This window comes from Eutrema salsugineum, unplaced genomic scaffold (assembly GCF_000478725.1).
Source record: "Eutrema salsugineum unplaced genomic scaffold, Eutsalg1_0 scaffold_1, whole genome shotgun sequence".
In the NCBI taxonomy this organism is placed as follows: domain Eukaryota; kingdom Viridiplantae; phylum Streptophyta; class Magnoliopsida; order Brassicales; family Brassicaceae; genus Eutrema; species Eutrema salsugineum.
Genome location: NW_006256909.1, coordinates 15,691,791 through 15,716,803, shown reverse-complemented (window position 1 = coordinate 15,716,803; position 25,013 = coordinate 15,691,791). Strand labels below are relative to the sequence as shown.

Here is a 25,013-nt window from a genome sequence, read left to right as displayed (position 1 = left end):
ATGGCAGCAGGAGAGCTCCAAAACGCGGTCAGCCTCAAAGACCTCGTTCCTAACGAACAACAAGAAAAAGCCGAGCCGAGCGGCGCAGCGGAACCAGCGAACCCTCCCCGACGAGGCGATAATCCCAAACGCGACAGGAGAAGCGAACCTGAAGAGCAACCCGAGCCGAGGCAAAGGATCAATATGATCATGGGTGGATCTCAATACTACTACGATACCGTGTCTTCCATCAAAGCCTATCAGCGTCGAGCCGACACGAAGGAGAATTGGATAGAGCCTACCGACATCCCAAACACAGTGATCTCTTTCGCCGAGGAGGAAATGGCAGGAATCGATCGACCTCACAACGATCCGTTGGTGATTGAGCTAACGATCAGGGATCATGATGTAGCAAGGGTGCTCATCGATACTGGAAGCTCGGTGAATGTCATCTTCAGGGAAACACTCAGAAGAATGGGAATCGACCTCTCCGAGGTAGAAGCAATCCCTAAACCTCTAACCGGATTTTCAGGAGAAACGACGATGACTATGGAAACGCTCAGACTTCCCGTGGTAGCTGGCGGAGTCACTAAGTTCGTCGAATTCTGCATCACGGATCACCCAGCAATCTACAATGTGATCATGGGAACTCCCTGGATCAACGGGATGCGGGCAGTGCCTTCCACTTACCATCTCTGCCTCAAATTCCCAACTCCATCGGGCGTCAAAACGATCTGGGGGAATCAGAAGGAGTCGCGAATGTGCTGCCTAGCCGAGCACAAACTGAGGAACCCCGTCACCAACGCACGAGCTGACATAGACCGCAAAATGATGAAGACAGACAGAGAGCCTGCGAATGAGCTCTCCAAACTCTTATAGCAATTACAGATCGCGGAGAGCCGCGAAACACGCACCGAGCCGATATGGGACGCAGTGGACTCGGAGTGCATAGACGAGGTGCACCCGGAACGGTGCGTCGAAATTGGAACACAACTAGGAGAGCCCCTGAGAAGCAAGCTCCTTTCCCTCCTCAAGGAAAACATCGATACCTTTGCCTGGACGACGGAAGATATGCCAGGCATCAGCATCGATGTAACCTGTCACGAGCTCAATGTAGATCCGAACTTTAAACCAGTCAAGCAGAAAAGAAGAAAGCTTGGTCCAGAACGAGCCAAAGCAGTCAACGACGAAGTCGAGAGATTACTCAAGGTAGGATCAATCGCCGAGGCCAAATATCCGGACTGGCTCGCAAATCCGGTGGTTGTAAAGAAGAAGAACGGCAAGTGGCGGGTCTGTGTGGATTTCACCGACCTCAACAAGGCGTACCCAAAAGACAGCTTTCCCCTGCCACACATCGACCGGCTCGTCGAAGCCACTGCAGGGAATAGACTGTTAACATTTATGGACGCATTCTCCGGCTACAATCAGATCCTGATGCATCCTGATGATCGGGAAAAAACGGCATTCATAACTGACCGCGGGATATATTGCTACAAAGTCATGCCGTTCGGGCTCAAGAACGCAGGAGCAACGTATCAACGGCTCGTCAACAAAATGTTCGCGGCTCAGCTCGGAAAAACCATGGAGGTATACATCGACGACATGTTAGTCAAATCACTCAAGGAGGAAGACCACGTCGCTCATCTACGGAAATGCTTCGAGCAACTGAACAAGCACAACATGAAATTAAACCCGGCGAAGTGCAGATTCGCTGTCACTTCAGGAGAATTCCTCGGCTATTTGGTAACTCACCGAGGCATAGAAGCAAACCCTAAGCAGATCAAGGCATTGAATGAGATGCCCTCTCCAAAGACGAAGCGCGAAGTGCAAAGGCTCACAGGAAGAGTCGCCGCGCTAAACAGGTTCATTTCCCGCTCCACGGACAAGTGCCTGCCCTTCTACGACACACTCCGAGGAAACAAGAAATTTGAATGGGACGAGCGATGCGAAGCAGCTTTCCAGGAGTTGAAAAATTATCTGGCGAGCCCACCAATCTTAGCAAAACCAGTCGAAGGAGAGCCGCTCTTCCTCTACATCGCAGTATCTCCCGCAGCTGTAAGCGGAGTGCTCATCAGAGAAGAGCGATCCGAGCAAAAGCCCATTTTCTACATCAGCCAGACATTGACCGACGCCGAAACTCGCTACCCCCAGATCGAGAAGGTCGCCCTCGCCGTCGTAGTCTCGGTTCGCAAACTGCGCCCGTACTTTCAATCACATTCGATTGTTGTGCTCACTACGCTTCCTCTACACTCGATCCTACACTGCCCTAGCCAATCCGGTCGGCTCGCCAAGTGGGCGATAGAACTAAGCGAATACAACATCGAGTATCGGAACAGGTCGTCTGCAAAATCATAGATGCTCGCAGATTTCCTCATTGAACTTCCTGCCGAAGCAATAAACGAGCCGACTCTAGATGAAGTGTGGGCACTGCACGTCGATGGCTAGGGCGTCTAAACATGGCTCGGGAATAGGAATCCGCCTCACCTCTCCCACCGGAGAAATATTGGAGCAGTCTTTTCGCCTGAACTTCCACGGCTCGAACAACAAGCGGAATACGAAGCACTGATCGCCGGCATACGGCTAGCACAGGGAATTGGAGTTCGAATGATAAGAACCTTTTGCGATTCACAGCTCGTAGCATGTCAGTTCAACGGAGAATATGAGGCGAAGGATGGACGTATGGCAGCTTACCTCAAAGTGGTCCGAGAGTTGGTGCAAAAGTTTGATGAATTCGAACTCACGTGCATTCCCCGAGGAGAAAACACCTCGGCTGATGCCTTGGCAGCACTCGCTTCGACCTCAGACCCAGACCTCCGACGAACGATCCCAGTTGAATTCATCGAACGCCCTAGCATCGAAGAGGTGGAAGGAGTTCGGCTGATAAATCCTCCCGAACAAGAACCAGAGGACGACGAAGCCATTCCTATGGACGAAGACACTTCACCGGCCGAGCCGGAATACGGATGCGACAAAGAATGGCTCGGAGCTATCCAAATGTACATCGCCGATGGAGAGGTGCCAACTGATAAATGGGAAGCTCGCAAACTAAAAGCTCAGGCCGCACGTTACGTCCTCGTCGATGGCGAAGTGTTTAAATGGAGATTCTCAAGGCCTCTAATGACATGCGTCGAAGGATCGGAGGCAAGAAAGATCATGCACGAGGTACACAGCGGCGCGTGCGGGAACCACTCCAGCGGAAGGTCTCTCGCTATCAAGATAAAACGGCACGGCTACTTTTGGCCCACGATGGTGAAGGACTGCGAGAAATTTACGGCTAAGTGCGAGAAGTGTCAGCGACACGCCCCGACGATTCATTAACCCACCGAGCTACTCTCGTCGATTTCGTCACCTTATCCGTTCATGAGATGGTCGATGGACATCGTCGGACCTCTACATCGCTCGAAGCAGAAGCGTTTTCTGCTCGTCCTCACGGATTACTTCTCCAAGTGGGTCGAAGCCGATTCCTATGCAAGCATAAAGGACGCTCAAGTCGAACACTTCGTCTGGAAAAATATCATCTGCTGGCACGGAGTCCCCTACGAAATAGTCACGGACAACGGATCTCAGTTCATCTCAACACGCTTCGAAGCCTTCTGCGAGAAGTGGAAAATCCGCCTCAGCAAATCCACGCCAAGATATCCCCAAGGGAACGGACAAGCTGAAGCAGCCAACAAAACAATACTCGACGGTTTGAAAAAGAGGCTCGACGCCAAGAAGGGACGATGGGCAGACGAACTCGAAGGAGTCCTTTGGTCTCATCGGACAACTCCGCGCCGAGCCACCGGGGAAACTCCTTTCGCTCTGGTCTACGGATCCGAGTGCATAATTCCCCCCGAGGTGGATTTCCCAGGTATTCGACGAAGACTTCTACCAGGACAGGAGGGCTTGAACCACTTAATGATGCTAGATGAGCTCGACCTAATCAACGAAAAGCGCGACCAAGCCCTAGTTCGAATCCAGAACTACCAACAAGCAACGGCGCGATACTACAACAAAAACGTTCGTAGCCGAAGATTCAAAGAAGGGGAGCTCGTCCTCCGAAAGGTCTTCCAAAACACCGCTGAGAAGAATGTAGGAAAGCTCGGAGCAAATTGGGAAGGTCCTTACAAGATCACAAAAGTGGTTCGTCCAGGAGTCTACGAACTCGCGACACTAGCTGACGAGGCGATTCCAAGATCATGGAACGCAATGCATCTGAAGAAATATTATCACTAAGGATACAGCATAACCAGCATGAACTACGGGACGGCTTGATCCCTGCAAATGATACGTAGGCAGCCCGTCTTCGGACGGGTTCAGCTGTCCCCCCTCCTAAAAAGGGGGGGGAGTGGTTTCTAATTCTTTTTTAATCAGCAACTTATTTTAACAAGTCCCGATATTTAAATTGTTTCACCCATCACTTCGGCAACTAATCACGCCACTTCGGCATGATATCACGACCTGGTTACCTCGGACCTTAATCGGTCCTCATTTTTAGTTCGGCAAACTAAGCCTCCGAACGCCTCGCCTCGTTGCTGGCCACAACGAGGCAACAAATACAAAGTTCTCTAAACGGACTTTTACCACCTTTCCTAGGACGAGGGTGCAAGTTACATCTTCTACGGATAAAAATTAAGCGCGCTATACAAATATAACCCCAAAAACGTATCAGGTCGCCACGGTTTACTATCGCACACGAGAATATAAGTCGAGACTACATCGCTTTCTCTAAAACCGAAGTAAACCCTCAAAACCCGGATAAGCATACTCATCCTCTCGGAAACACCGGTCCATTATAGTCAGGATCGATAACACATCGTCCTTGGCTAACAAAAGAGAAAACGCCTCGTCGTTTACACGGCTTGGCATCACGCAAAGAGAAAATGCCTCGTCGTTTACACGGCTCGGCATCACAAAAAGAGAAACCGCCTTGTCGTTTACACGGCTCGGCACCATGCAAAGAGTTAAACGCCTCGTCGTTAAAAACGGCTCGGTGTTGCTACGAAAATTCGCTGCAACATTATCACTTAAAATCTTTCCAGCATCACCTGAAGGATGTTCCACAAAACTAACTCCCAGCTCGGGATTAAGAATACAAACGAGACCCTTAAACAACTCAACCCTTAGCCCATCTTTCTATCGATTTCGAAGAATTCGGTTAAGGGAGCAATCAAAATCATTCTCGACAACTTTCCCTAAGCCAGCGGTTTTCGCAGATGTTTGCACAAGTCATTGAAAATAAGTGCATCCAAACGAAAATTAGCTAAAGGAGAAAATATATCCATAAGCAAAAATGAATGTCGGGTGGATAAAGCCGTCCAGGCATCGGTTACAAAAAGAGTTCAAAAACGTACAAAAAACCTAAGTACAAAAGCATGAAAGACGAAACAGGGAAAAGCAGAGGGTATCAGGCCGCAGACTGCGTCTCACGTTCGGCGAGGAGGTTCGAGAGGACTGGCATGCCCGCATTTGATCCGATCGGATCTTCCACGCCTAAGCTGGCCGCTGTCTCTTCGAGCGGCTCGTTGCCGAGGGTGGTGTCGACCGAATCCGGCGATACGGGAGAGTAATACAGCTCGCCCCGAATCTCGGAAGCAATACGCTCGTACGCCTCGTCATTGGCATACTCGCTTTCCCAGCTTTTCAGTTTTGCCTCCTCGTCGTCAAGCGACGCAAGATTGCCCTTGATCTGTCCCAGATCGTTCTCATCATTTTTGGCTTTCTCAAGCCTGACCAAACCCTCTTCCACCTTGGCGAGGCGCTCCTGAAACTTTGTCGTAAGCTCTCGCCTCGCCTCCTTTTTCGCCCTCCTGACCTTGGCATCGAATAAGGCGTCCTTGGCCTCGATACGCCTCTTCAGCATCGCCACCTCGGCGCTCTTGGCTCTCCTCGCCTCCTCGAGGCGAATGACCGAGGTGGAGACCTTATCAACGTTGGCGCGCAGAACGATCTTCTCCTCTTCCAGCCTGGACACCTTGGTCATCGCCTCGTCCAGTTTCCCCTTTGCCGCCGCGGCTTCGGTCTGAGCCTCTTCTAGCTTCGTCTTTGACGCTGCGGACTCAGTTTTGGCCTCGGCCAAACGACGTTCGACCTTAGACAGGTCCGCCTCATACTCGGCCATTAGGTCGTTAATGGCCGCGACAAACTGCAGAGAACAAACTCGCGTTAGACACGGGAAAACGGCCTATTCCTCCACGAATTTTATGCCTTCTGAAAATCCATACACGAACTATTGAACCATGCTTATAACTACATGAAATATTGAAATGCGGCCAATTTCACCAAAATCGTAAACGGTGTTAATTTTCCATCAATAATTAATGACGTGGCTGACACGTGGCATACCGGTTTACTAAGTTATTTGGTCGATATTTTTTTTATTTCAGGTGATCAAAACGACGTCGTTTTGATATTTCTTTTAAAAAATGCATTCAATAAGACTTGAACACATGACCTTCCAAGTAAAGGGTTACCACCAAACCCACTGAACTAGAGACATTTATTGACTTTAACAAACTAAAAATATTTATATTGATATCCAACTAAGATCAACATCATCCTTGGTTGATAATCTGTGACACCTAATCCTCCCTTACTTCACTCCGACTTACAGAGTCGTCCTCTACGACTAAGTTTTCGCCGGCTAAGGCTAGAATTATTATTTGGTATCCGAGATCTGATTCGGGATCCACTCTGATCTTCTCCGATCCGCTCCAAAAAAATTCGGATATCCAAGAGAGCCAGATCCGGATAATAAAAATCAATATCCGTCTACACCAGATCTGTATCCGGATAGTTAAATTATTAGGTCCGGATATCCGTATTTGAATCTCTAACCTCTAAATATATTTAAAAATTATATTTTATTGATAATTATGTAATATATTGAGATTTTTATATATATAAATAATTAAATTAAATTAAAAAATTTTTTTTAATAATTTTTTTACAAAATATTAAATTAAATTAAATTTTGTTATTATTTTAAATTTTTAAATTTTTAATATATTTTTTTATCCGGATCCGGATATCCGAAATATCCGCGAATATCTTAATATTTAGACGATATTCAAAAGTTCGGATATCCAAACATCCCATATACGAATCTGGATAATTAAAACTCGGATCCGCCGCATCCGGATAAAGATCTGGATATCTCAAAACTATCCGAATATCTGCTTTGATCCAGGATTAGCACCGGCAACGTCAATCTTGGTGCAAACTAAGTCGTAGATGACGACTCTATAAGTCGGAGTGAAGTAAGGGAGGATTAGGTGACACAAATTATCAACCAAGGATGATGTTAATCTCAGTTGGATATCAATATAAATATTTTTACTTTATTAAAGTTTATAAATGTCTTTAGTTCAGTTGGTTTGGTGGTAAACCCCTTACTTGGAAGGTCATGTGTTCAAGTCTTATTGAATGCATTTTTTAAAAGAAATATCAAAACGACGTCGTTTTGATCCCTGAAATAAATAAAAAAATCGACAACCGGCATGCCACGTGTCAGCCATGTCATTAATTATTGACGGAAAATTAACACCGTTTACGGTTTTGGTGAAATTGGCCGCATTTCAATATTTTATGTAGTTATAAGCATGGTTCAATAGTTCGTGTATGGATTTTCAGAAGACATAAAGTTCATGGAGGAATAGGACGTTTTCCCCGTTAGACACTTAACAAAAATTCACGAAAACAAAGGAAAGTAAAATGGAACGTACCTTGGTCCCGCGCTGCGCCATTGCGCCGTAAGACCTCGGCCTCCTCAACTTCTCCGGAGGAGGAAGACGCGTGTTCGCGTTATTTACACACGAAAACATGATGGCGGAGGCATCGGGGTCGTCAATGACCAACTTGCGCGCGGTGGAGTCCCCGGGCGTCGGCTTCCGCATCTTCTTGGACGGCTTGTCCCTCTGAACAGCGACCCCCTTCCCTTTATCAGCAGCCGAACGTTTTCAGCTCGGGTCATGTTTCTGAACGATGGAAGTCGGGGGCCTTGTCGACTTCGGGAGGGCTAGAATAGCAGAGCTCGAAGGCTCTTTGCTCCGAACCGCCGAATCACCCCCGGACGCCTCGGGAACAATTTCGCCTGGTTCCACCTCGGGCGCCCCATTTCTCTCGACCACTTCGGCTGTGCAGTCTTCTGCGGCTCGGGTCGTTTCATCTCCTTCCTGGCTCGGCGGTTCGGGTTGAGGAATGGCCTCGGTATGCGCCGGGACCACCTCGGTCTGCGTCTGAGCCGCCTCGGCAGCTCGTCTCGCGGCCTCTTCCGCCTCACGCCTCTTTCTCTCCCTAAGAGCGATTATCACCATCTTCTCTCGAGTATCCCTTGAAGAACTGGAGGATGAAGAGCTAACAGGGACTCCGGCAAGGATGGCTCGCGCTTTCTCTACTCTTTCGAGGGAGAAGTTCTTTCTCCAATTAACCTTCCGCGCCGAAAGAGAGTCTCGAACAGTAAAAAGGTCGTCGGGAATCGGGGGAAGATAGCACCGAACTGCAAAACAAAGCAAAAAAAATCTCGGAAAAGGAAGAGAATATCAACTGAATCTCCGAGCCGAGGCAAAGCTTCGGGTCGGCTACCAAGTGGTCCCCAAGCTGTCTTGGTTCGGTGAACGTAATCTTCGCCGACCGACGCCTCGTTCACCAAGACGTAGAAGAAGCGTTCAGTCCAAAACTGATCCTTGCTGGGGAAACCGCCAATGATCCGTCGCTTCGCCTTGTTGGAAATATAGAACCTATTTCCTTTTGGAGCTTTCCTGATTTCCAGCAAGTTCAGCAGGTGATTCAGCTCGATGTCGAGACCGCATTCGAAGCTTCGTACTAAAATGCCAATCATATGCCGTAATCCCCTCGGCATAATCTGCCCAATCGAGATCCCGTGTTTCCAAAGGTATTCGAGGATCACTCCGGGAATCGGGAACCAGAGGAAGCAAAGCTCGAAGAACGCCTCGTACAGAGTGAAATGATTCTCTGGAGGGTTGTCGGCTCGGTCGCTCTTCTCTGGAACGACGAACTCCACCGCCTCGGATATTCCGAAGCGATGCCTCAATGCCTCGAGCGACTCAAGGGAGCAGAGTGTAGATCCAGGCGGGTCGGGTTTTGTCTCTTAACTCTCGGCCCTCGCCCAGATGTGGAAGCGCCTCGGGACGCCATGAGGCGTTCCAATTCAAGCTTCGCCTCGAAAAGATCAAAGGGAAATGCCTCCTCCTCGGCCTTGGGCGCGGCGCGGTACATGTCCTCGTTAGGAACGGGATCCTGGGGACGGCTCGTCGAAACCGACGGCTCGTCATCCGGAGAGCCGACATCTGATGGGTTTTCATGGTTTGACGCTTCGTCAGATGAGTGATTGGAGGGGCTCGGCAAAGCAGACGCCTCAGAGGATTCCACCGTGCCTCTCGCCTCGGCGTCTATACGGCTCGGCTCGTAGTGAAAAAGCGGATCCAACGAATCGTCGGAACGGCTCGACATAATTTACGACTTTTACAAGAATTACAGCGCGACTCGGCGAGCCTCTGCCGGAAAAAGATCTGGAACGGCGGAGACCTCGGAAACCCTAGCCGGAAAATAAATAAACTAGAGAGAGAAAGAAGAGAGAAGGGAGAGCTACCTTTAGTGAAAACGAGTGAGTCGGGAAATAATGAGGAAGAGTGAAGGAGCTCACCTATTTATAGAAAAACGAAGCGCGTGAATTCCGCGTGAACCTCGGGAAGCCGCACAACAGCGCGTGGGATCCGCGGTGAATTGGTTATACCGGGCTGCGTCGTTGGCACGCGCCGAAAGATCAGGAATTTCCTCTCGGAAGACCAACAGTCAGGGTACCAAGGTTAACGAAACTACTTGGTATTGACTTTTTCTTTCTTGAATCGCCTCGTCGTTTAACGAAACGGCTCGGCATTATCTATCTCTCTCGAAACGCCTTGTCGTTAAACGAAACGGCTCGGCATTATCTATCTCTCTCGAAACGTCTCATCGTTAAACGAAACGGCTCGGCATTATCTATCTCTCGAAACGCCTCGTCGTTAAACGGCTCGGCACTAACTCTTGCTCTTTTAACGCCTCGTCGTTAAACGAAACGGCTCGGCATTATCCATCTCTCTGTTAACGCCTCGTCGTTAAACGAAACGGCTCGGCATTATCTATCCCTCTTGAAACGCCTCATCGTTAAACGAAACGGCTCGGCATTAACCCTTGCTCTTTTGACGCCTCGTCGTTAAACGAAACGGCTCAGCATTAACCCTTGCTCTTTTGACGCCTCGTCGTTAAACGAAACGGCTCGGCATTAACCCTTGCTCTTTTGACGCCTCGTCGTTAAACGAAACGGCTCGGCATTAACTCTTGCTCTTGAAATGCCTCGTCGTTAACAACACGGCTCGGCACGAACTTTCTCTCGAAACGCCTAGCCGTTTATTCGGCTCGGCATAACCACCATCAGATCGCTTCGCCACGGCTCATCGTTGCTAAAAACAAAATCGCTTCGTCTCTGATTCGCCTCGGCATCCTCGGCACTCCTTGGAAACACCTCGGCATTTGCACTCCCAAAACGCCTTATCCGGGCTTACGTCGTAACAGCTCGGCTCGATGGTTTATCTTGTGGTCAGGAGTAAGGTACCTCGTCATTCTCGACTCCGAGATTGACGAGCTGGGGGGCTAACTGTTGGGGTCGGTTTTCACCCCGCACAGATAAAACCATCCCAAAATAACTAAGTATAGAAAGTGGGAGAGCTGTGGCCATCAAATGGGAGAGCCGTTCTCACCAAGGCAAGAAGGAGAGCCATTTCCACCAAGACAAGCGGGAGAGCCGCGATCACCAAGTAGGAGAGCCGAGAAGAAGGAGATTGGGCCGAGCCGCGGCGAGGTGGAGCGAATCATATCAAGCAGGCCGAGCCGTGGAGAGGTTAGGTGGGCCGAGCCGTAACAAAGGAAATATGGGCCGAGCCGTAAAGAAGCATGGATGGGCCGAACCGAAGCCTTGAGAGGTGAAGCCCATGGAAAACCCTAGGCGAGATGCAAAGGCGGTCAGCCGCACGAGGCGATAAGGAAATATTCCGAAAATCTCGCCCGAGATTTTCGGCTAGGCGGTTTAGAAAGTCAGTATAAATATATGATGCATGCAATTCATTCCGCCAACTTTTGCAACCCTAAGCAATAAGACCTACACACTTTCACAGCAATAAAAATCCTCTTTTGATCTTACTGTTCTTGCGATTACCCTAGAAGTTTCAGATCCCTTAGTTTCTCTTCACAAATTCTTGGTTGTGCGAGTTTTGGCTCACACAGAAACAAGGGCTTCTTTGATCTTATGAAACGCGGCTAAGCACTCATCATCGAACTCGAAGTTTGTTTCCTTGCAAAGCAAACGCGTAAGAGGTCTGCCTATTTGAGAAAAATCTTTTATGAAGCGCCTATAGAATCTTGCATGTCCCAAGAAACTACGGATGCCTTTTACGTTTAGTGGTGGTTGTAGGCTTGTCATGACTTCGATTTTTGCTTTGTCAACTTCAATTCCTTTTCCCAAAATCCTGTGCCCAAGCACGATTTTGTCTCGTACCATGAAGTGACATTTTTTCCCAATTTAGTACGAAGTGCTTATCTTCACATCTTTGCAAAAATTTACCAAGGTTGCCTAGGCATTTTTTCAATAGAGGACCCATAGACGGAAAAATCGTCCATGAATACTTCCATGAAATTTTTAATAAAGTCTGTGAAGATCGACATCATGCATCGCTGGAAGGTAGCAGGTGCATTACACAGTCCAAAAGGCATTCGTCGGTATTGAACGTGCGATATGGACAAGTGAATGTCATTTTTTCTTGATCCTCCGGTCGAATAGGAATTTGGAAAAATCCGGAGTATCCATCAAGGAAGCAATAGTAAGGGTGATTACCTAACCTTTCTAACATTTGATCTATGAAGGGAAGTGGAAAATGATCTTTCCTAGTTGCTGCGTTAAGTTTTCGGTAATCGATGCACATACGATGTCCAGTTACTGTTTTTTGTAGCGATCATCTCGTCTTTATTGTTTTTAATGACAGTGACTCCTCATTTCTTCGGGACAACATGAGCTGGGCTAACCCAAGTGCTATCTGAGATAGGAAAGATTATTCCGGCTTCTAAAAGCTTCATAATCTCCTTCTTGACAACATCCATGAGATTAGGGTTCAGTCTCCTTTGACTTTTGATTGAGTTTTTAGCATTATCCTCTAGATTAATCTTGTGCATACAAAGATCTGGGGAGATTCCAGGTATGTCACCAAGTGAATATCCTAAGGCTTTTCTATGCTTTCTTAGCTCAGTTAGCAGCATTGTGGTTTCTTCTTCTGTCAAACCAGAGTTTATTATGACGGGATATGTAGAATTTGGTCCAAGGAAAGCATACTTAAGTTCAACGAGAAGAGGTTTAAGCTCGACTTTAGGGGCTTTAAGCTCGCTCCAAGGATCATTAATTGCTGCGGCAGTGTCTTTAGGAGGTGTAGGAATGTTTGTTTGGTCCTTAAGATATAGATAGATTAGAGGCTTCCTAGAAGTTTCAGACTTATCAAGCTTATGCGCGCACTCACTTGAAATTTCTTCAAGGAAATTGGGTTCGTCTTTTGTGGTTGAAAGCGTGAAGGGTCGTCGAGAAGTAGATCTTCATAGACTTTCTCAATAATTCCGTCTAACTCATCATCCAACAAATTTTGCCATCTAAAGTTGGTTTATCGAAACTTTTGTTTATATCAAATTGCATAACTAGACCGGCTAGATGAAGGTCAATTTTTCCTTCAGGAACATTGATTATTGGTCTGGCTGTAGATAGGAATGGTCGTCCAAAAATAAGGGGGTCCTTAGGTTCTCTTTCTAGTTCTAGAACTACGAAATCGGCTGGTATGAAAAATTTTTCGATTTTGACGGGAACATCTATTAACATACCTACAGGTTGTCTAACAGAACGATCGGCTAATACTAAGGAAATTTTAGTGGGCTGCAAAGTGTGGTGTCCTAAACGTTTTGCAGCTGAAAGAGGCATCATGTTTATGTTTGATCCTAAATCACAGAGAGCACGCTCAAAAGCTACATTGTTGATAGTGCAGGAAAGTACGAAGCTTCCTGGATCGTTTTTCTTTTCAGGGATTCGGCTTTGCAGAATAGAACTACATTCATGAGTTATCATCATAACACCTTCTTCAAGAGTGAAAGAATTTGTTAGAATACCCTTTATGTATTTTCTTAAAGCGGGAATCATAACACAAGCTTCCACGAAAGGTAATCTCACATTTAATTGATCGATCAGCTCTTTCAACTTAGCTTTTTCTTTCTCCTTCTTTGGGGCTCTTAGGGCTCTAGGATATGGTGGTTTAGGTTTGTAGACACGAGTTGGTGGAGGAGGAATCGGGTCTTCTCTGAGGATTTCCCGAGATGTATCTTCTCTTACTTCTTCTCCATCCTTCTCTCCTACCACTTATTTTTCAATGTTTTCAATCGTGACTCTTTCTCTTTCTTTTTCCTTTTCCTTATCCTTTTCCTTATCTTCGGGATCTTTAGGAAATTAAGGCTCTTTGTAAGCTAGACCACTCCTAAGTGTGATAGCTTTCACATGATCGGAGGGGTCGGCGTCGCTTAAGCTTCCGAAAGAACTTTCACTTGGCTCCTCCTCGGAATTTCCTATGTTTCTAGATTTAGTTTGATCATCAGACTAAGGAGGGTGGAGAATTTTTCATTGAAATCTTCTTGCATCGTTTTTAGTTCAGATCTAAGATCACTAATTTCTTGAGACCTAGATTTTTCAGGCTCTGGAATTCTTTTGTATAGATTTTCAGCTTCAGAAGAGGGAAAACTAGGATAGGGATTGGATTAGTTTGAACAGCCCAAATTGGTTCGGAAGAGGGTTTCCCGCGGTCGTAAGGCTCGTGACCGTGGCAAAATGGGGGCCGCGGTCTGGTGAAGCACGACCGTGGTGAAAGCATGGTTTCCCGCGGTCTGAAAGAATGGACCCGCGGTGATCAGGTACGAAGGAAAAAATTTGAATTTGATACACTTCTGCAGTGTTCATCATCTCTTGATCATAAGAATCCATTGGGTTGTCCCAACCATCTAAGTTACATGTATTGTGTGCCTTGTTTGGTTGTTGTAATCCAAGTTGACTCATTATATGATGGAGACACTTCATGACTTCCGAAATCTCTTCTTTCTTCTCAGGAGGTGCAGAATTGCCAAAAGTTGCTTGATTACAGATGCTGTTTGCGAGATTGTTGATGAAAACACGAGCATCTTCTACAGATCTAGCTGAGAAGTCTTCATTACTTGCTGTGTCGAAAGAGTGTTTCCTCAATAGAAGATACCCATCAGGTATTCGTCGGTATATCCGTGATGTGGACAATCTCTTTGGTATTCCCTAAATCTCTCCCAAGTATCTAAAAGATCTTCATCTTCCTTTTGTTCAAAAGTTCTTATCTTGTTCCTTAAGAGATTGGAACGATTTCTAGTGTAAAAACGATTTAGGAAAGCCGTTCTACACGCCTTCCACGTTTTAAGTGAAGCAGGTTCTAAAGATTTTAGCCATTTACTGGCATTGTCTCCCAAAGAGAATGGGAAAAGACTACACTTGTGGTAATCCCCATTTGCTGTGATGGTTGCACATAATTCTTCGAACGTCTCGATATGGTCCATCAGGTGTTCGGATGAATAACCATAGAATTGATTTTGTTGAACTAAGTGGATATAGGGTACCTTAATTTCAGTTTTGCCATCCTCTGGTAAGGCTGGTTGAATAGCTCTTCGATCTCCCATGAACTTTTCGAGTGAATCGAAACTTCCAATCAGTTCATCATCATCTTCACGTTTTGCCGATCCGATTAGCTCATTGTCATCATAGATCGGTTCTTCAAACTCATCATCACTCAGGTCATTGTCATCGATCGGATCACCATGTGATATGGTGGATCACCGAGAGTCTCGGAAACATGTTCTCAGTCTACCATTGTAGAGAAACCTGAAAAATTCAAAAGAAAAAGTAAAAGTAAAGAAGTGTTCTAATAGATTTAAGCTGGGATTTGCAACGAAAAAAATTAAAGTCCCCGGCAACGGCGCTAAAAACTTGATGCGAGCAAAAGCAGGGTATTGGTTCATTCTACTAAGCTCCAGATTTAAATTTATAACCTAAATGTCTGCAAGTGCACAGATATGCGCTGTAGTACTTAGGATATCGATCCACAGAGACTTAGTTGATTCAGTACGAATTCATGCTAAAATTCTTAAAGCAGACTAGAACTTAACATGTTTGGGTTTTGGTTTTGGGTTTGGGTTGTCACTAAATCTAAACTAAAAAGCAAGTAAAAAGCAATTAAAAAATGAAAGCAAATGAAAACAAGTAATAAGTGAATAAATCAAAGGCAAATGGAAGCAAGGACAAATCGAATGAAAAACAAAGGCTGTAAACAATGAAAAAACAAACGCTGGGCTCAAGAGTATCGCAGGGATTCATGGACTAAAATTATGTCGAATTTAAGCAACTGATAAAGGTAATCAACTACGTATGTTCTAGAACTCGAGGCACGGAAGTATGAATAGCCTACTTTCGCAGCACCAAACAACTATCTCTCGCAACCCTGATCAGTAGGTTTTCACTCTGATCCTGGAAGGGAGAAGATGCAATAATTGAACAAGACTCATCAACATTCACAACTACAGGTAGGTTTCCACTCCTATTGAATCATTGCTCGTTTCACCCTAGTTCAGAAAATCAATGAAAGCTTTCGCAACATATCATATCACATCGGCTTCTAAGTGGCCAGCAAAAAATCATGCAGTAAAATCAAAGGCAAACGAATAACATCTAGAAGATTATAAATCCTAAATCTATCGATTCATAGATAAGACACACGAAATTCTTTTTGAAAAATCCCTTTAAACCCAACTGGGGAAATACTCAAACATATTGTAACAAAGCATTATAGAGTATTTAAAGTTGCAGAAAATTAAAGAAAACAGGGAAGAAGAACGAAGGCGACGGTGGAGGTGTGATGATGTTCTCCTCGACGGCTCCTCCATCAAAGGCGGCGGCCTCCTAGGGTTTGTGAGGCACGAAAATCTCTCTCTCTCTCTCTTTCTCTAAGTTTGTCTCTCCTTAGAATGACCTAAAGAGGGTATTTATAGCTTCTGGAGTTGTCCTAGACCCTTAGGGCTTCAAAAATAATAAGAGGAATCGACTTGGGCTTTAATTAGGTCGTCTGAGAAGTCAACGACTACTGGCCACGGTTGCAGTGCTTCTACCCGCAGGGAAATAGGCTTTGGCTGCGGTCCCGGCTTGTGTCGTCTTCCGAGACTGCATTTTTAATCTTTATTGTATCGGGTGTTTCTGAATATCTAACCGTTGGATTGTCTCCAAAAGAAGTGCGATAGAAAACTAGTTGTATCTTCTTTGTTGTCACAAATTTTGGGGGTGATCAGATGGTGAGAAGATCTCATCGCTTGTCATACTTCTGACGGTCTGCATTTATCCAAAATTGCCCATTTGTTTCAAATGCATATCTTTTGCCCAAGTTTCCTGAAAAGTCTTTTGAAACTATAAAAAATTAAAAACACTTTAAAAACCATTGAAAACAGAGCTAAAACACCTGCATAAGACATAATTATGATCCATAAAAGTGGTCAAAATACGATATTATCAATTAGATTGAACAGCCCAGATTTATTCGGAAAAGGATTTCCCGCGGTCGTATGACTCGCAAACGTGGTGGAATAGGTCTTGGTCGCGGTCAGCATCATCACGACCGTGGTGAAAGTATGTTTTCCTGCGGTCCGAAAGAATGGACCCACGGTAATCAGGCACAAAAACAAAATCTTGAATTTGACAGACTTGTGTTCATCATCTCTTGATCATAAGAATCCATTGGGTTGTTCCAACCATCAAAGTTACACGTATTGTGTACTTTGTTTGGTCGTTGCAATTCAAGCTGACTCATTATTTGATGCAGACACTTCATAACTTCCAAGATTTCTTCTTTCTTCTCAGGATGTGCAGACTTGCCAAAGATAGCTTGATTACGGATGCTGTTTGCGAGATTTTTGATGAAAACACAAGCATTTTCTACTGATCTAGTAGAGAAATCTCCATTACTTGCGGTGTCGAAATAATGTTTCAATTCTTGAGTTATGCCTCGATAGAAGATACCCATCAGGTATTCGTCGGAATATCTGTGGTGTGGACAATCTCTTTGGTATTCTCTAAATCTCTCCCAAGCATCTAAAAGATCTTCATCTTCTTTTTGTTAAACAGTTCTTATCTTGTTCCTTAAGAGATTTGAACAATTTCTAGTGCAAAACGATTTAGGAAAGCCGTTCTACACTCTGCCCACATTTTTAATGAAGCAGGTTCTAAAGACTTTAGCCATTTTTTGGCATTGTCTCTTGATAACACCGTATTTTGACTACTTTTATGGATCGTTTTGAAATACTTTTTCTATGTTTTTAATTGCTTTCAAGTATTTTTATTACGTTTTTCTAGTATTTGTAGTTCCAAGACTCTTTTCAGGTAACTTAGGGAAAAGCTTAACAAAATGGATAGAAAACCAGATTTCAGCTCAGAGTCAAACCGTTAGAAGTTCACCCCTGATTGAAGTCCTTCTCACCGTCTGATCCAGCTCAAATTTGGAGATCTTAAAGATGGAAGTATCAGCTTTCCAGCACACTTTACAGCTTGGCAATCCAACGGTTCAATCAAAAGATACGCGAAGGACAAGATGTCCCGTAAACCAGCCGGCGAGCGTTTCCACCCGCGGCCAATAGACCAATCCCCGCGGTCACAACCGCCGCGACCGTGGCCAGCCACCCATTTCCCGCGGTCGCACTCATCCCGACCGCGGCCAACTACCTCTGAGCCTGAAGGCCCATTTCTGAAGCCCAAAATGATTCCCTCATTTAGAGAAACCCTAAGTGACGCCCAGAGATGTCTTGAGCACTATAAATACATGTTTTAGAAACCCTAATTCGTATGCCTTCATATGTTCTTATTGTTTTAAAATACTTTTTAAGTTTTAGGTTTTAGGGAGAGAGAGATTTGTCTCTTGAACCCTTGTTCTTTCTTTTTCAATTTCGGTTTCTATTCTACTTTTTAATACTATGTTTTTGATTTCGTTCATCATGTCTGAGTAGTTTTATTGTTGGGATTAAGGAATTTTTGATGGGGATTTATATGTTCGATGAGGATTCCATGAGCTTTTGAGCCGAATCTTAGAACTTTTTCTTCTGAATTCGTTTTTACTGCATGAGAGTAGCGTCATGAACTACAATCTGATCTAGATGCTTGGTGACACGAAAGTGTTCATCCGGTGTCAGATCTAGTTTGGGAGAGCAAAACAAACATAGGAGTGGAAACCTACCTATGGGCGATTTGTGAATGCTGACGAGTCTTAAACATAATGCATCTCTTCTTTTCCAGGGCTAGAGTGGAAACCTACTGGTCAGGGTTGAGAGAGATAGTTGTCTATGATCACGACAGTGGCGTATTCATACGTCCGTGACTCCAGTTCGAAAAGTTTAAGCTAAGATCTTATCAATTTTACTCTCTAGCAATGTTTTGAATCGTTCGTACCCCTGAGAAAACTTCCCTGAACCCCAGCGCTTTCTTCCTTATAGATTCACACTGTTTTTATTTCAAGCTTTAGTTCAATATTCTCATTCCTTTTTAATCGATTTTCATTTAAGCAATTAGATTAGTCGTTTTTCCCGTTTTTACCTGTTTTCGTTAAGTTTAGTTATTAGGTCATTTTAATTCCCGTATTGTCTCTTTAGGATTCGTTTTTACATTTTAAACTCACCTCCAAAACCCCCACAAAACCGTTTGGTTCTAGACTTCCTTACTTTATATTTCTTTCGAAGGCTTTTGCAGAAAAAATCCTCCTTCTCTGTGGATTCGATCCCTAAGTACTACAATCGATCAGCTGTGCACTTGCAGCTATTGATTTCATTTAGGGTAAAACTTGACAACCCTCGACACCCTCACGACACACCACATCAAGTTTTTGGCACAACCCTTTTCAAGTGAATCGAAACTTCCAATTAGTTCATCATTGTGTGAGCCAAAACTCGCACAACCAAAAATTTGTTAAGAAAAACTTAAGGGATCCGAAATTTCTAGGGTTTATCGCAAGAAAAGTAAGATCAAAAGAAAGTTTTTTTCTGGAAAAGTGTTTAAGTCTTATTGCTCTCGAGTTGTGAAAAACTTACATAATGAATTGCATACATCGGCTATTTATATTAATTCTCTAAACCGCCTAGCCGAGAATCTCGGGAGAGATTTTTGGATTATTTCCTTATTGTTTCGTGCGGCCACCATCATAGCACTTCGCCTAGGGTTTTTATGGGCTTACGTCCTTCACGACTTAGGTTCGGCCCATCTGAGAAGAACCAGCTCGGCCCAATCACGAAAGGAAGTGGCTCGGCCCATTCTCTCTCTTGCACAGCTCGGCCCATATCACCTCGCAGCTCGGTCTGTGCTGCTTCTAGGGCCTGGCCCATATCATTTCAGTGCTCGGCCCATCCTGCTTGATGGATTGGCTCGGCCTGCTCCTTCACAGATCTCGGGTTCATTGATATCTTTTAAAACTTAGTCATTTCGAGATGGTTAATTTAGGTGGGGTGGAAACCAACCCCAACAATCATCATCTTCACGTTTTGCTGATCCGATTAGCTCCTCATCATTATCGATCAGATCACCAAACTCTTCATCGCTCAGGTCATCTTCAACCGGGTCACCATCCACACGATATGGTGGATCACCGAGAGTCCCGGGAACGTGTTCCCGGTCTCCCATTGTAGAGAAACCTCTAAAATTCAAAAGAAAAATTAAAAGTAAACAAGTGTTCTAATGGATTTAAGCTGGGATTCGCAATGAAACAAATCAAAGTCCCCGGCAACGGCGCCAAAAACTTGATGTGATTGTAAACGGGGTAATTGTTCGTTCTACTAAGTTTCAGGTTATAAATTTATAACCCCTAAATGTCTGCAAGTGCACAGATGTGCGTTGTAGTACTTAGGATATCGATCCATAGAGACTTAGTTGTTTCAGTACGAATTCACGCTAATGCTTAAATCATATTAGAACTAAACAATTTGGGTTTTTGGTCTTGGTTTTGGTTGTCACAATATCTAAACCAGAAAGCAAAAATAAATGCAATTGAAATCGAAAACAGGTAATAGCAAGTAAAAATCGAAGGGGAATGAAAGCAGGGAAAAAATCGAAGGTTGTAAACAATGGAAAACAAACGCTGGGCTTAAGGGTATTGCAGAGATTCATGGACTAATCTATGTCAACTTTAAGCAAATGATAAAGGTAATCAAATATGTATGTTTTAGAATTCAAGGCATGGAAGTATGAATAGCCTACTTTCGCAGCACTAAACAACTATCTCTCGTAATCCTGATCAGTAGGTTTCCACTCTGATCCTGGAAGGGAGTAGATGAAATAATTGAGCAAGACTCATCAACATTCACAACTCATCTATAGGTAGATTTCCACTCTTATAGAATCATTGCTCGTTTCACCCTAGTTCAGACAATCAATGAAAGTTTTTGGAACAAATCATATCAGATCGGCTTCTAAGTGGCCAGCAGAGAATCACGCAGTAAGATTAAAGGCAAACGAAGAACATCAAGAAGATTATAAATCCTAAATCTATCGATTCATAGAAGAAGACACATAAAATTCTTTTTGAAAAATCCCCTTTAAACCCAACAGGGAAACTACTCAAACATATTGTAACAAAGCATCATGACCATATTGAGATTGCTGGAAATTAAAAAGAACAAGGAAGAAAAACGAAGAACAGAGTTGCAGGTGGAGGCGCGATGATGCTCCCCAGTGGCGGTTCCTTCTTTGGAATTCGATGGCTCCTCTCTAGGTGATGTTGGTGTGTCGTGAGGGTGTGTCAAGTTTTACCCTAATTGAAATCAATAGCCGCAAGTGCACAGCTGATCAATTGTAGTACTTAGGGATCGAATCCACAGGGAAGGAGGATCTTTTTCTGCAAAAAGCCTTTGAAATAAGTTAAAGTAAGGAAGTCTAGAACAAAAACGGTTTTGTGGGGGTTTGGTAGTGTGTTTAAAATGCAAAAACGAAATCTTAAAAGAGAATACGGAAATTAAATGACGTAATAACTAAACTTAACGAAAATGACTAAAAATAATAAAAACGGATATTCTAATGCTTAAATGAAAATGAACTAAAAAGGAAAGACAATATTGAACTAAAACTTTAAAGAAAATCAATGTAAATCAATGGAAAAGAAGGCGTTGGGCTTCAGGGAAGTTTTCTCAGGGGTACGAACGATTCAAAACATTGCTAGAGAGGAAATTTTGTAAGATCTTAGCTTAAACTTTTCGAACTGGAGTCACGGACGTATGAATACGCCACTGTCGTGATCATAGACAACTATCTCTCTCAACCCTGACCAGTAGGTTTCCACTCTGGCCCTGGAAGAGAAGAGATGCATTATGTTTAAGACTCGTCCTAATTCACAAATTGCCCATAGGTAGGTTTCCACTCCTATGTTTGTTTTGATCTCCCAAACTAGATCTGATACCGGATGAACACTTTCGTGTCACCAAGCATCTGGATCAGATTGTAGTTCATGACGCTACCCTCATGCAGTAAAAACGAATTCAGAAGAAAAAGTTCTAAGATTCGGCTCAAAAGCTCATGGAATCCTCATCGAACATATAAATCCCCATCGAAAATCCCTTAATCCCAACAATAAAACTACTCAGACATGATGAACGAAATCAAAGACATAGTATTAAGAAGTAGAATAGAAACCGAAATTGAAAAAGAAAGAACAAGGGTTCAAGAGACAAATCTCTCTCTCCCTAAAACCTAAAACTTAAAAGTATTCTAAAACAATAAGAAAGATAGCATGTCCTTCGAAATAGGGTTCCTAAGACATGTATTTATAGTGCTCAAGACCTCTCTGGACGTCACTTAGGGTTTCTCCAAATGTGGGCTTCAGAAATGGGCTTTTTGGGCTTGGAGTTGGCTTGCCGCGGTCGGGACAAGTGTGACCGCGGGGAACAAGTGTTTGGCCGTGGTCGGGATGCTCCTGACCGCGGGAAATTGTCTGTTGGCCGCGGGTGGAAGTGCTTGCCGGCTGGTTTACGGGACATCTTGCTCTTCGCGTATCTTTTGATTGAACCGTTGGATTGCCAAGCTGTAAAGTGCACTGGAAAGATGATACTTCCATCTTTAAGGTCTCCAAATTTGAGCTGGATCAGACGGTGAGAAGGCCTTCAATCAGGGGTGACCTTCTGACGGTTTGACTCTGAGCTGAAATCTGGTTTTCTATCCATTTTGTTAAGCTTTTCCCTAAGTTACCTGAAAAGAGTCTTGGAACTACAAATACTAGAAAAACGTGATAAAAGTACTTAAAAGCAATTAAAAACATAGAAAAAATATTTCAAAACGATCCATAAAAGTGGTCAAAATACGGTGTTATCACTAGAGCTTTGTAAAACTCGTACACAGACTCTCCACACCTTTAGGAATGACCTAAATGGGGTATTTATAGCTTCTGGAGTTGTCCTGGACACTTAAGGCCTCAAAAATAACGAAAAGAATTGGTTTGGGATTAAATTAGGTCATCTGGGAAGTGAACGACTACTGGCCGCAGTCGCGGTGCTTCTACCCGTGGGGAACTATGCTTTGGCCGCGGTCCCGGCTTGTGTTGTCTTCCGAGACTGTATTTTCTGTCTTTTTTGCATCGGGAGTATCTAAAGATCTAACCGTTGGATTGTCTCCAAAATAAGTGCATTAGAAAGCTGGTTGTATCATCTATGTTGTCACAAATTTTGGGGGTGATCGGACGGTTAGAACGTTTTCATCGCTTGTCATACTTCTGACGGTGTGCATTTATCCAAAATTGCTCATTTGTTCCAAATTGTATATCTTTTGCCCAAGTTTCCTGAAAAGTCTTTTGAAACTCTAAAACATTGAAAATACTATAAAAAAAATTGAAAACAGAGTTAAAACACTTGCATAAGACATCATTATGATTAATGAAAGTGGTCAAAATACGGTGTTATCACTAACCCTCGAAAAAACAAAGTTTGGTGGCTCAAAATCTCATTACAGGAGTACACACTCGTTTAGGGCTGATAAGAAATGTATTTATAGGTCCTAAGGTCTTCCAGGTCTCATTTAGGGCTTCTCTGAAAAGAAATGGCGAAGTGGGCTTTGATGTTGGGCCTTGTGGTTCGGCATTAGGTCCACCGGGGGTGAAAGTCTTTCAGGGTAGGTAAAATGCAGTTTTGTCGCGGGTGAGAGTCTTCCAGGACCGGTGAATTTGGTCAACTTGTTATTTATGTATCTTTTGATTGCACCATTGGATCTTTGTGATGTAAAGTGTTATGGAAAGCTTGTTGTCTCCTCTTGAATGTCTCCAAATTTGAGCTGGATCAGACGGTGAGAAAGTTTTCATTTAAGGCTGAACTTATGCTGGTCTGACTCGGAGCTAAAAATGTGGATTTCTTCCATTTTGCCATCTTTTCCCCTATGTTTCCTGAAAAGAGCCTTGAAACTACGAATACATAGAAGTCATAGTAAACGTTCCTTAAACTGATTAAAACCTTTGAAAAAGCATTTGACATCAATGGTGAAAATGGGTACTAATACGGTGCTATCAAGTACCGCAAAGGAAAATAATGAATATTGTCTACAAGAAAGTTTATGCTAAAATTTAGTGCTTAATCGAAAGGTTTACAAAAACTAGAAGAATATTCTTTTCTGTTTTCATTCTTTATAGCGATTTCTGCATAAAGATACTTGTCATTTTTATATCGATTTCTGAATTCGAGTCATTCGTTGCACTCTTTTACATATTTCTTTGTTTAATAGATATTGGGTTGGCACTTACAATGAATGCTATTTATTTGAACAAACAAATTTAACATATAATCTTTGCAAGGAAATTGCAATCAAAGAGTAAGCTTAAGACTGAAAAAGAACTACATCAATATGAACTTTAACTTTTTCTGCAGTTATTGAACACTAGCAGACAAGACTATCAAAGTATGAAAAATATCAAATATGTTTTAAATCGGAAACTCCACGAGCTATTGATGTATTTTGAAAGCAAACAAAATTATCAAATTACAACAATAACAATCATGTCATAATAAAAACATACTTATAAAATAAAACAACAACAAAATACTAATGAAAACATATAAAATAAGAACTTGAACTCGCATAGGATGCGGGCCAAATCACTAATTACACCAGAATCCAATAACCCTCCTCTTTTAGTATAATATCTCTATATTATTATTTTGAGTAGACATTTACACAAATAAACATTTATTTATAAGATATTACAGAATATTTTACAGAAATAAATATTTATTTATAGATATTACATAAATAATCCTTTACTTAGAAGATATCATAAATAAACTTTGCAAATATAGAAAACTCAATTAAATATTTTTTCGTAAAAGATAGTTAAATATAGAGAGCACAGATTTTTTTTGAATATATATGAATATAAATTAAAAGTGTATTTAATTTCTTTACTTATTAAAATCATAAAATATATTCTATTGTTTTAAATAATAATCAATCCATATATATATATAAAAAAATTATTTAAATTTATGCAATATTTTTTGTTTGTATTTTAATAGCTAATTAGTATTATTTTCGAAAATCAATTCAATTATTTTTATAAATAACTGAAATATGTTTTCAAATTTTAAATTATATTCTTTTATTGATTGACCGAAAAAATATATTAGTAAATTGCGAAATAGATTAAGGAGATGGGTTTGTCCACTTTGACAATCCTATATATATAATCACTAAGTGTCTTGCCCGCACCTTGCGCAGACCTCTGAAAGGTTTAAAACAAAATTTTATATAATGTGAATCAAGAGAATCAGAACAATTGAGACGTATATGATCAAAGTAAAACAAATCCATAAAATGAAACAACCAAAATGCATACTAAATAAATGTATGAAACCACAAACACTGAACTAAGACAATGCAATTATTCATTTCTAACATAATGGTATCCGGTTTCTTTTTG

General features: G+C 43.1%; 2 non-coding genes and 1 pseudogene across 2 annotated transcripts; all 3 read left to right on the top strand.

Annotated features, from left to right (window-relative positions):
• Positions 1 to 4,194, top strand: LOC112082069 (annotated as a pseudogene).
• A 10,105-nt stretch (positions 4,195 to 14,299) lies between these two features.
• On the top strand, positions 14,300 to 14,407 carry LOC112082539. Its single transcript, XR_002897209.1, has one exon. It is a non-coding gene; the product is annotated as a small nucleolar RNA R71 (small nucleolar RNA).
• A 2,723-nt stretch (positions 14,408 to 17,130) lies between these two features.
• On the top strand, positions 17,131 to 17,238 carry LOC112082548. The gene has a single exon (XR_002897217.1). It is a non-coding gene; the product is annotated as a small nucleolar RNA R71 (small nucleolar RNA).
• The last annotated feature ends 7,775 nt before the right edge of the window (positions 17,239 to 25,013 follow it).